This window comes from Peromyscus californicus, unplaced genomic scaffold (assembly GCF_007827085.1).
Source record: "Peromyscus californicus insignis strain IS unplaced genomic scaffold, ASM782708v3 Scaffold_8__1_contigs__length_139910024, whole genome shotgun sequence".
NCBI classification, from domain to species: Eukaryota; Metazoa; Chordata; class Mammalia; order Rodentia; family Cricetidae; genus Peromyscus; species Peromyscus californicus.
Genome location: NW_026294606.1, coordinates 46,620,291 through 46,633,579, shown reverse-complemented (window position 1 = coordinate 46,633,579; position 13,289 = coordinate 46,620,291). Strand labels below are relative to the sequence as shown.

General features: G+C 39.5%; 1 pseudogene; it reads left to right on the top strand.

Moving 5' to 3' along the window:
• The first annotated feature begins 391 nt into the window (after window positions 1-391).
• Window positions 392-821, top strand: LOC128104489 (60S ribosomal protein L27a-like; annotated as a pseudogene).
• The last annotated feature ends 12,468 nt before the right edge of the window (window positions 822-13,289 follow it).

The following is a 13,289-nucleotide window of genomic DNA, read 5'->3' as shown; positions in this document are numbered from 1 at the left end:
ATGACTGTGACTCCAAGTAGGAATCCCTACAGCCAGTCCACCTGCCTCTCCTTCAGCTATCCCACCCACTACACTACACTGCTCTGGGACTGTGTGGGGTCCTGCAACTCAAATCCCAGGTAAGGACCTGGGACATCATGTAGGGACCCCAGAGCCAGCCTGCCATGCTACCCACCAGATGTTCTAAGACCATGTGACCTCCTGTACATGAAATCCCAGATAGAGATTCCAAGGGTGCTCTCCACCTCATTTACCTCTATATTATGCTGATGTAGCATCATTAGGTCTTCTCTCACCAAGGATGCATCACTCCAACTGTGAACCACAGCTCTTGCAGCACAAGAACCACCTTTAGAAACTGCAAGCCCGCTCTTTCGTTTCTGCTGCTGCCATGCCATGCAGACAGAGGAAGACCCAGAAACTCCGGGGTCACGTGAGCCATGGCCATGGCCACACCCAGGAGGCCGTGGGGATGCTGGAGGTATGCTTCACCACAGGATCAATTTCGACAAATATCCAGGCTACCTTGGGAAAGTTGGTATGAGTCATTACCACTTAAATGTGAACCAGAGCTTCTGCCCGACTGTCAACCTGGATACATTGTGGACACTGGTCAGGGAGCAGACATGGGTGGATCAACACTGAAAAGAACAAGACTGGAGCTGCTCCCATCATTGATGTTGTGCGATCGGGCTACTGCAAAATTCTGGGGAAGGGAAAGCTCCCTAAGCAGCCTGTCATCGTGAAAGCCAAATTTTTCAGCAGAAGAGCTGAAGAGAAGATAAAGGGTGTTGGAGGTGCCTTTATCCTGGTGGATTGAAGCCACCAAGTAGGTTAATGAAATGCTAACATTTTCAAAAAAAGAACAACAGCAACAACAACAAAAACAAAAAAACCTGCAAGCCCTCCAGACATCTGAAGATTATCACCTAGAATACTCTAAGTCTACAGGGGTTCTGATTCTTCGTTGAACTTATCTCTAGCTGAGCTGTTATTGCAACATCCAGCTGACCCACAACCTGACAAATTAGGGTAACAGCAAATATCCCAACACCCTCTCAACAAAGGTGAGACCAGACATCCATATTAAGAAACCCTAACAATAATCTGACACCAGATGCCTAGGTTTTACAACAAAAATACAACATGACTAACCAAGACATACTGTCTTCTCCATTAATCGGCATCCCCATCATAATGTTCCCCGAGAAAAGTAATTTAGTTTATACATAAAACAATGATTTCAAGTAGTAATTATGAACTTAAAGAGGATATGAGTAAATGTCTGAATAAAGACTATGAAAGCACAATTGAATAAAACAGTGAAAATAATTCAAGATATGAAAATATATTATTTATTTATTTTTTTTTAGTTTTTAAAGTTCTTTTTATATTCTAGCTACCAATTCTCTGTCAGAATTAGGGAATCTGTGGCTGGGATGAAAAATAAATAAATAGATTTTTAACAAGAAGTTTTGTTCCATTCCATAGGCTGTTTCTTCTCTTGGGTTATGGTATCCTTTGCTGTGCAGAAGCATTTTAGTTATGTGAGGTTCCATTTATTAATTGTTGGATTTAATGCCTGTGCCATGGGTGGCCTGTTTAGAAAGTCCTTTCTGTGACAATGAGTTCAGGCCATACTTTCTCCTCTACCATAGTCAGGATACTATGTCTTTTGTTGAGGTCCTTATCCATTTGGAGCTGAGTTTTGTGCAGGGTGAGAGATAAAGATCCAGGTTCATTTTTCTAAATGTAGCTATCCAGTTTGACCAGCACCATTTGTTGAAAACTCTGTCTTTTCTCCAATGTGTGTTGTTGGCCTCTGTGTTGTTTACTTTTCTGCTACTGTGGTAAAACATTATGATCAAGGCAACCTATGAAAGAGAGTTTATTTTTAGTGTAAGGTTCCAGAGGTTTAAAGTCCAAATGATGGGGAAATCGTAGAAACATTTGGCAGTCATAGCAGCTGTAGTAAGTAGCAACAGTCACCTCTTGAACTACAAGCATGAGAGAGAGAGAGAGAGAGAGAGAGAGAGAGAGAGAGAGAGAGAGAGAGAGAGAGAACTGGAAATGGCCTCAAATCCAACCTACAGTGACACACTTCCTCTAATAGTGCCACACCTTGTAAACTTCCACTTCCAACAACTTGGGACCCTGTGTTCAAGTTATGACCCTTGAGTGACATTCTCATTCAAGCCATTACAGCTTCTTTATGAGAAGTCAAGTAGAAATAAGAGTGCGGCCTTTATGAAGGTCCTCAATTCTATGTCACTGATCAATAAGTATGTTCTTTTTCCTTTTTTATGGAAAATAGGTTCTTCTCTCATACAATAACCCTGACCACAGTTTCCCCTCCCTCTCCTCCTCCCTGCTTCTCCACCCCTCCCCTCTTCCTCAGACCCACTCCTCTTCCATCTCCCTTCAGAAAAAGCAGGTCTCAAAGAGACAACAACCAAACAGGACAAAACAAGATTCAACAGGACAGGGCAAAAGCCCTCATACCAAGGCTGGACAAGGCAACCCGGTAGGAGGAAGAGAGTTCCAAGAGCAGGCAAAAGAGGCAGGGACACACCTGCTCCCACGGTTAGGAGTCCCACAGAACTCCTCTATGCTAGTACCATGCTGCTTTTATTACTGTTTCTTTGTAATACAACTTGAAATCTAGGATTGTGATACTTCCAGGATTTTTAAATTATTTTTGTTGTTGTTCAGAATTATTTTGTCTGTCTTGGTTTTTTGGGGGGTGGGTGGGTGTTTTTTATTTTCTGTGTAATTGTACTGGAAATTTGATGGAGCTTGTATTGAATTAGTATGTTTCTTTTGATTGAATGACCATTTTCACAATATTAATCTTGCCAATCGATGGTCATTTATTTTATTTTATTTTTAGTCCCAGATATAATTTGAAGGTAATCGTGACTGGTATTGTTTTCTTGATTTCTTTATGTCTGTTTGTTGTTTGAATATGGGAAAATTTATGAATTTTGTGTGTTAATTTTGTATCTTGCTACTTTATTGACTGTATTTACCAGCTATAGGAAGTTCTGTTGGAGTCTATGTTCTTTTATGTATAGAATCATATGATCTGCAAATAATTTTAACTTCTTCTTTTCCTTTTTGTATCAATTTTATCTTATAGGGAAAAAGTTTCTTTTATTCCAATCTTTAAAAAAGAGTTTCAAAATTTTTTATTTTATGTGTATGGATGTTTTGTCTGCATGTAAGTCTATGTACCACCTGTGTGACTGGTGCCCACAGAGTGTGGTTGATATATTGTGCACCCCAATAAACTTATGCGGTGGTCAGAGAACAGAACAGCCACTATATTAAACATAGGTTTAGGCAGTGGTAGCATACACCTTTATTCATAGCATTCAGGAGGCAGAGATCCGTCTGGATCTCTGTGAGTTCAAAGCCACACTGGAAGCATCCAGGCATGGTAACACATGCCTTTAGTCCCAGGAAGTGATGGCAGGAAGCAGAAAGGTATATAAAGTATGATGACCAGGAACTAGAGCCTTTTAAGGTTTTAGCTTTTAGAGCGGTTCAGCTGAGATTCATTTGGGTGAGGACTCAGAAGCTTTCAGTTTGAGGAAACAAGATCAGCTGAGGAATTGGTGAGGTGAGATTGGTGTGGCTTGTTCTGTTTCTCTGATCTTTCAGCATTCACCCTAATATCTGGCTCCGGGGTTTGTTTTTATTTAATAAGACTGCTTAGAAATTTGTCCACAACAGAGGTCAGAAAAGGGCGTTGGATCCTCTGGAACTGGAGTTACAGATGGTTCCTGGGAACAGAACCTTAGTCCTCTGGAGGAGCAGCCTGTGCTTTTAACTGCTGAGCCATCTCTAGCTCCCCTTTTCACATTTAAAGGTAACCCAATCAATTAATATCTTTCCTCCTCTCTCTCTCTCTCTCTCTCTCTCTCTCTCTCTCTCTCTCTCTCTCTCTCTCTGTGTGTGTACGTGTGTGTGAAAGGCTAAAGCTGGATGCTCATAGACCTTCAGTCTGTGGTTGTTGGAAGTCTGCTTGACATACTGTTCCTAGAGTCAAGCTGCAGGGTCAGAGTTTAGCTAATGCTCAGAACTGAGCAGAGCTATAGAAGTGATGACCATGGTGGCCAGAAAAACAATGGACAGGCCTGGGTCAAGATAGAGAAACAGGTGTCCAAACATATAGCATCATGGAAAGGTGAGAATAATTCAAGGCTAATATCCTTACTGAAGACAGATTGTATTGAGTGGCAGATGGAGTTTCAAATGGAATTGATGGATGAGAACAAGCAATGGATTGGTCAGTAGAGGAATTTACAAAACCTGCTAAAATTATAAAAGAAAATACCTTTCACCCATTGAATTAGCATTTTTCGTGTTGTAGTAATAAAACTAATTTAACAGGATGGGGCTTTTCACATCCTGTTGAAGTGGTTTTAACATTTTGCAGTACACGAAATCAATAGCTTTGAAAACACTTAAAACTTGGGGGCTAGTAAATCTAACAACTAGAATATCTAGCAACAGAGAACTGGTTAAATTCTGTGTATTTGTCCATTGACCGCATGCAGGTATACACTTATTAGTCATAGTTTCTGGCAGTTTTTGTAAAGTGAGAGACTTGGCTGCATGGCAAAATCACCCAAGAAAATTTCAAAACATACATCTGTTCCTAAATCACCCCAACTCTCCATATTCTAAATCTGGTAAGACTTGAAATTCTCAGTTTCTAAGCTAATCTATAAGGGGTTGTTATGTGAACTAATGAAAACTATTCTTTTAAAATACTTAATACCGTTGAAAGGGGAATCTCTGTATAATTTAAAATTTGAATGTGCTTATTTGTTCTGGTTCTAGTTTTAGAGTATGTGTGGTACATGAATGTCATACATATCTTACGTGCTGACAGAATTCATTCTTATACTATTCTTGCTTTACTTAAGTTTGCTTCATGAACCTTCCTTGGGGATAATCACTAGCAGTGATTTTTTTCTCTAAAAGCATTTTTAAAGGTGCTGCCTGCTTCCCCATGTATCTCACTGCCAAAGATACCATCTTCCTTCTACCCAAGCTTCCCCAAATATGCCAAGTTTAGAGAACACCTTTAATATGTCCTGTTACAGCTATGATATTATTTCTATGTGAATTGTGAAGAGTGAAAAAGTGTGAAAGTAAAACATTATGTACAGAGTGAAATAAATGTAGACTTAGCTATTATCTAATGAATTTGAACACAGTAGACAGCCAATCTTGATAATTACTTGAAAAGATTTCTTTTCCTTAATTATAGAGTGTAGGAGTGAGATAGAGGGTGAGTGGGTAGTGTAGAAAAAATGTGATGGAATAAGGGAAGCTGAAACAAACAAACCAAAAAAGAGACAATAATGCCTAGAGTGAACAACAATAATGATAACACACATGTATGAAACAAAACAGCACATGTTTCCTGGCTCTACATCAAAGTGAAATAGGAATCTTGAATGTTAAGAAAACTACAGAATTCCTGGCATATACATACAGATGTACTCAGTATATTGTTTTTGTGCCTGCTTCTTTATTTTGCTTTGTTTTAACAAAGATGCAAGGCATTTGAAAATAGTATGCGTTGATAAAATGTGATACACACCCTGAGTCGGATGCAAGTCTGAGTATCCCTCTAAAGGCTAGTCTGGCATACAAATGAACTAACCTAATTCTTTAGTTATCTTCCATGTCACCTCTAAATGGGAAAGTTGAAGCTTGCCTAACTGTTCAAGGTATGGTCCTGAACACTGGGCTTGGTAGACACTATTTATCATCTAATATGAACCACTTTTTATAATTACAGGGAAAACTAGTAAAAATTCTAATCGGCACAAACTAGAAATGTCATGCTAGGTCTAGTTGGTAGCTTTTCTGCTTGAGCACTTTGAAGGTATGGTGAAGTGAGGCTACATTGGAGCCAGAAAGTGACACTGTTTAACTTCAAGGACAGTTATTAAAGAAAGCTTTATATACCATAATGAAATGTTTTGCACTTGGTTAGTTCTTTTAACATGCAAAAGGTTCTAAATGATGATTATATAGAATCATTGATAAGGATTCAGTGGTAAGACAAATGTGGTCTCCACCTTAGGGTTCCTGGTTCAGATAGAAACAGTTTAACTCAGCCAGAAAACTCCCAGTAGAGTAAAAACATGATGGGACATCACCTCAGGATGCTAGCCATAGCTAAGGACTGGAACCAATTTAAGGATCTCCTTTTGGAAACATAGTGCTTAGGCTGAAGGTGATTAAACGTTAGTCAGTTGAAGGGAGGGCATAAAGTGTAATGTGCAAGAGTATTCAGAAAAGACTTGTGGCCTAATTAGAAGCTTGTGGGAAGTTTGATTGATTTAGAAACTATGAGGCAAGAAATAGGAAAAGATGAAGCTAGACAGGCCAACAAGACAAAATAGAGAAATGTCTCCTGACACTTTTACTGAGGGTTCAAGGCTTTGAAGGGGAGGAGGGCCTGGTCAAATTCCCCTTTCACCAGTACCACAGGCTAAAATATGATTGTGGAACAGAAAATTTAGGGGAGAAAAATTATTTTTAAAGAGAGGGAGGTAGTCTGCTAGGTCAGAGAAAAACAAAGATTGAGAAAACCAGGCAGCAAAATCCATCTACCTTATCAGTTAAGTAGCATAGAGGTGGGTATGTAGGTAAGATTAAATACAGGGCAGCTTCAGCTTAGGTACAATACACATGGAGAGCCACATATGTGTGAAACATTCAGTGCTTGTGAGGAACTATAACAGTGAACCAGTGGTGTCCTAGAAACATGTACTTAGCTCCAGACTTCCAAAGGCATTAATTTTCACAAATGAGGTCATATACTATAATCCACCTACTACCCATCAATGTGTTTAAGTGATGGGGAAATGAACTTGTTTGGCTTATAAAATTCAAGCAAATGGTTTAAACTTGCAATATAGTGACAAATTTATAGGTGGTTTTGATGTTGTATTCACTTGGTGTTAGACTGGTTTTTAAATAATTTATTTTTCCAGACACTAATATTTCTTCCAGAATCATAACAACAATTAATAAAGTTAGACAGGCTATAAAAATGTATATTTTGTGGGGGATTGGAGGCAGGGGAGCTAACTTCCTCTCTATTTATCTAAATGGTTTTGTAGCTGAAAGGATGTCCCATGGAATATACATAAGAAAACCCGATATAAGAGAATCTTGAATGAAAGAGTAATAAAGCATTTGCCAGCTGGAGGGTCTAACAGGCTGGTCCCAGATCTTCCATCAGTAATAGACTGCTAGAGTGCACGGCCCCAGCCTTCTCCCATGTTTCTCTAATTCATGTCCCACAGCTTGCTCTTGGGACACTAACACATGATAGAAGTCCAGAAAAGAGCAACATAAAACACGTTGCAAATTTTCCTAGAGAAGAAAGCAAGACTGTTTGCTAGATAAGAAGGTTTTCTAAATCCCTGCTCTTGGCTGGGTGGACAAATGGACCCTAGGAAACAAGAGCAGGTGGTGGTCTAGCAGGGAAGTACTACTCATAACATGTCTTACATTTCTAAGAATATTTAAGATGTGAAAAACATATTCAAAGTCATGGTTGGGTATTCATATTTTTCAGAATAATTGCTTAGGAACCAAAGTCTTCAAAAATCTATCTCTATTCTCTTTTTACCTCCATCTGATTCCTCTGGTGGAATCCAAGGGTGAAAACAGATGCATTGTTGGACCCATGTCCTTGATTGTGGTGCCCAGTTTGTGACCTAGGCTGTGCTCAGATTAAAGCTAGTGGCGGGTAATGTCCACAAATAGACCTGTCTGCAGGACATACCCTCCTGTGCACTCCAGATCCAGGCCCTTCCTAATTCCTTCCTTCAGCCCTCTTCTGCCATGTTTCTTAAAGGTTAATTCAGAAGTCAGTGAGTCTGCAGTAGACTTCATAGTGCCACACATAAGTGGGTACCATCTTGTTATACCCACCCCCAATAGGCTGTCACACGATTTTGCCCCTTGTGTCCTTCTCAGGAACTTATATATTTGCTATCTGGAGGAAATTGGAGAATCCAAGACAGAGGGAGTGGTCTTCATTTGTAAGAAAGATCATTGGCCCCTAGCAGTGTTGTGATTCTTCATTTTCTACCACTACAACCTAGCTATCCATAATCCTGATTTTTAAATAGAGAAGTGGTGATTGGACTAAGTAAACTCACAGTGTTGACTGACTTTAAATGTTGAAGGATCACATTTATAGCATCAGGCACTTCTCTAAAGACTTCACAGCTTTGTAAACATTTAGTCCTGGCCCCATTGGGTGCTATGCTTTCCTCCTTACGCTTTGGTTGAGGAAATAGTTACCAAGAGGTAAAAAACTTTGCTCCATATTACATAAATATCAAGTGGCAGAGCAGTGAGTTAGGCAAACGGGCCTTTTGACCCTGGCACCAGTACTTTCACCTGCTACAATGTAGTCTGAACACACATACACACAGCTACCGCCTACTGATTGAAATGGAAGGAGTGCCTTTCACCACTTTCTCCCTTGTTATCTATTAATTACTGTTTTGTCATAAATTCTAAGAGTGCTTTCCTTTTTCTATTAAAACTGTATGAGTTTGAGTCACTGCAATATACAGGGTGGTGGGTAAAGGATGAAGGGAACATAAAAAGGGAAGGGGAGGTCAAAATTAGTTCTAATTTATGGAGGTCAGAGGTCCCATAGCTGTAGCTCTGTCTGAATCAGTGACCCAGAGGGCTTGTTACAATGTAATTTGATGGTCTTACTCTGAGTTGATGCTACTTTAGTTGGTCTGGGATGGGACCCAAGAACTTACCTTCCTAACAAGTACACAGGTGATGTTGATGCTGCTGTTCCAGGCCACTACTCTGAGAAACACTGACTCAAGATGTTGCCTGTCAATTTTAAACCTATTACAAGAATGTTCTGGAAATGTCTCTCTGGGTAGAACCCTTCTAACAGCCAGCCACTGCTTCTCTTCCTGCCACTGAAGTCCTAGATTCAAGGAGGGTTTTTCTGCTTAGTATTAAAGAATAAATGGGAGATTTCTGAGAAAGATGAGTCTGTTGGGGGTTCTGGAACTTGTCCAAGACCACTTCAACAGCTTGCTCTGAATTGTGTCTCTTTCATATTTGATTTTGCTGAGGAGGGCAAGCTGGGTCTGAAACTGCTTTTACAAGAGCTCTGTGCTTTCTTTTCTTTTCCTTGGTTTCAGATTCCCTGGTAAATGTTGAACTGAGTTGTGGGCCCACTTGCACAATTCCCAGCTTTTGCAAATGAGTCTTGCAACTCAGTTCCTCATCTCATTAATCTTGGTGTTAAATGGGATTTATCTTTCCCAAAACATAACAAAAAAAATCTTCTCAACTTCATGTCCTTTCCATAGCCTCCATCTAAAGCATTCTTGAAGGAAGAATTAGATGAGAAAGCCACTCACCAAGTGGTTCAAAGGTTTAATCTCCATCATGTTTTTTTTTCTTTATGTCACATACCCATGACTGGTCTAAGGAACCTTTCTAGTTGGTCAGATTTGGGGCCTAACCAGTTAGTTTCTTATTTAAATCATACTGAATTCTATATATTAGACTATACGAGTTCCTTCTGAAACTGTTTCACTACTGTTTAACTGAACCAGTGTTTCTATGTTGTGTTATGATTCTGCCTGTGGTTTACATGTGGAAACTTCCTACAAAGAAAAATTGAGAATAAACTGCCCCCTCACAATGATGTTGATGATGAAGAATTGAAGACAAAATTGAACACTCCTGTTTCGCAAAGTGAATACTTTCTCTTGTAGTCAAAGGCCCCAGCAGACTGGGGCACTGTGGTAAAGCATACAAACTTGATGCTCAGCTATCCTCCACTATTTCTTTATAGACAGACTCTCCACAGTCTACTGTTCAGTTTCTGTGGTTATTTCAGGTTCATTTCATGTATGATGGCTGATTCTCTCTAAGGTATTGTGGAATAATCTTATGAAGATGTGTCACTCATTTTGGTTTAATAAAGAGCTGAATGATCAATAGCTAGGCAGAATTTCTAGGCACAAAGGATGCTGGGAAGAAGAAGGGTAGAGTCATGAGGAGATACCAGGGATACAGAGAATCAAAGATAATTGAGCCATGTTAAAGAACACAAATTAAAAGATAATAGGCTAATTTAGGTTATAAGAACTAGTTAGAAACAAGCCTAAGCCATAGGCCAAGCTTTCATAATAAATAAGTCTTCTTGTTGTTATTTGGCAGCTGCAGGTGGGACAGAAATATCCACCTATATTAAGGAGTAAGTTAAAACTAAACTTCTTACAAAGGCAGAGAATTTTAACATTCTATGGGGAACTTTCAATCACAGAAAATCAACACTGTCCCATATTACAGTTTATGAAAATGGAAACTTGATCATGTATTAGCAAAAAAACCTTCATGACTTGAACCTAACTGATAGATGGTCGGACTGATGTGCAGCAAGGTGCCTCAGACTACATTGTAGTCAGTTACCAGCATATTTGACTGTATCCTCATGAAAGGCTAAAGGTCAAAATATTTCAAGTCCATATGTTAGTCTATATGTGAGTACTTCTGAGATCTATGCTATGGTAAACACTATTGTATTGAATAAAATACTTGTCTATTTCCCTTAAGAATTGTGCCAGTTATACTACTCTTGGGCACATACCCAAAGGACTCTTACATGCTACTGTAGAGATACCTGCTCATCCACTTTCATTGCTGATCTACTCATAATAGGAAGAGATTGGAAACAGCTTAGATGTACATGAATTGATGAATGGATACACAATTAAATATTATTCAGCTGTTAAGAAAAAATAAATTATGAAATTTATACCTAAATGGATGGAACCAGAGCAAAACCTCCTGTGTGAGGTAACTTAGAACTTAAAAGAAAAATATTGTATGTTTTCTCTTATATGAGGATATTAGCTTTTTTTCTTTTTCTTTTTTTATTATTAAGAAATTTTCTATTCATTTACATACAAACCACAGATCCCCTCCCCTCCCTCCTCCTATCCCCCAGCCTTCCCTCCCAACCCATCCCCCATTCCCACCTCTTCCAAGGCAAGGCCTCCCATGGGGAATCAGCAGAGCCTGGCATACTCAGTTGAGACAGATCCAAGCCCCTGCCCCTGTACCAAGGTTGTGTAAGGTGTCCCATCATGGGTTGTGGGCTCCAAAATGCCAGTTCATGCATCAGAGACTGCCAGGGGCCCCTTAAGTGGACGAAGCTACAGAAGTATATGGCCTATGCAGAGGGCCTAGTCCAGTCCCATGGAGGCTCCAGAGCTATTGGTCCACAGTTCATGTGTTCCCACTAGTTTGGCTTGATATTAGCTTTTAAACTTTCAATATGTGTGCTGTGCTACATTCTGAATAAGCACAGAGGTTTAGATACCTAGGAAGGGTCAAGTGGAAAGGAAAGGATCTCCAAGGGAAGGGAAAATAGAATATATTGTTATGGAGAGATAAAGGGGAAATTAAAATAGGAGGACTAAATAGGGAGACATTGAGAGATAAGAAAAAAGGAGGAAATATGGGAAGGGACAACTAACACTAGAGACGATTTGAAAAACCATATGAAACTATTGTGGAAGCTTCCTAAACATACATGATGCACATACATGAAAGGAATCTAAACAGAATCACCATATAGTAGGGAAAAACAATGCTACAAGTAGACATTTTATGGCACCAAGTAAACCTTGATGACAGAAATGAGTTAATCTTGGTGAGATGTGGGTCAAAGAGGTCCCATGGAAGCCCCACACATCACAGATTATTACTATTCCTCTCCACAGCCTCATGGTAAGGCCCTATTGCTGAGGACAACACTAAAGCAGTTGAGTTGGTGCCTAAATAGAAGCTTTACCCCTACTAACTAGCCTTCATGGCACTGGAAGATACTCTACTACATGCTTTCACAACAGAAATATCACCCAGCTACAAACCCTGCAACTTATAACAGTGACCTGCCTGCAAGATATACTGATGCAACAGTGGAACAAATGCCACTTTCTGATTGGATTTAAGGCCCACTCTATGAGATGGAACCCATACCTGACATTGGTTATGTTGTCGGGAACTTGAGACTAAATAGGTCATGGGCCTAGGGGGAAATCTAATGCCCTTATTCGGCTAAAGGGACATAGCAGTAAAATGACTCCTAGTGATATAAATGACACATATATATGCTATACCCATAGATCAGTACCTCAATCAAACTTCATCAGAGAAGATTTTTCTTGAAGCATTTAAAAATACAGACACCCACAACTGGACAATGTATAGAGAGTATAGACAATGTATACAGAGCCCTCAATCCTAAACGGGAGGTTTTCATCAAATGTCTTCCCTCAGGGCTCAGGAATCTTTGTGGAAGAGGAAGCAGAAAAACTGTAAGAGCCAAAGGTGATGACTAGTCCAAGGAAACCTGTCTTCCAGGCACAACAGGACTGATACACATATTAACTCACAGAGACTGCGACAGCACACATGAGATCTACACAGGTTCAAGAGAGATGGGATCCCAACTCTAGGAGGGGGAAGTGGATGTGGGGGACCATCACTAAACTAGAAGCTATCTGCAACTGGTACCCACTAGCAAGGGGAAAATAAGTTTTCTCCAGTGGAGTGCCATATCAACCATATCCAGGTCAAGTCCCGTGCCCTGGAGTTGTTTGCTAACAACAACAACAACAACAACAACAAAATGAACAACATGGCTTGTTTTGTCGGCTTTTCATTTCATTTTTGTCTTGTTTGGGGATTTTTTTTGTCTTATTGATCTTTTGTTTATTTGTTTTTTGATTTTTATTTTTGTGTTTGTGTGGGTTCTTTTTGAAAGAGAGAAAATAAAATTGAGTGGGTAGGGAAGTAAGGAGGATATAAAAGGAGCTGGAGGAAAAGAAAACATGATTGAAATATATTGTCTGAAAAAATGTTTAAGTAAAAAGTCTTGTAATTTTAAGAAGGTATAACATAATTAAAAACAATAGTACAAGAATAGACATTAGGGCTAGAATAGCTCCTAAGCTATAACAGAAGAGAATGAAGGAGTGAGGCTTTATTTCAATTTCCATGTTGGCTTAGTTTCTGTTTTGGCAGGAAGGAAGAAAATAGAATTGAAACTGGAAAAAATATATGCACGTTAGTCAAAATGTGCATGGCTTGTGTTGTGACAAGAGTCCCTAGCCTGGCACCACCAAAATGTGCTGGAGATGATTGGAGAAGAAAGCCAAGTAGATAAGATGGTGTTAATTAATGGAGCC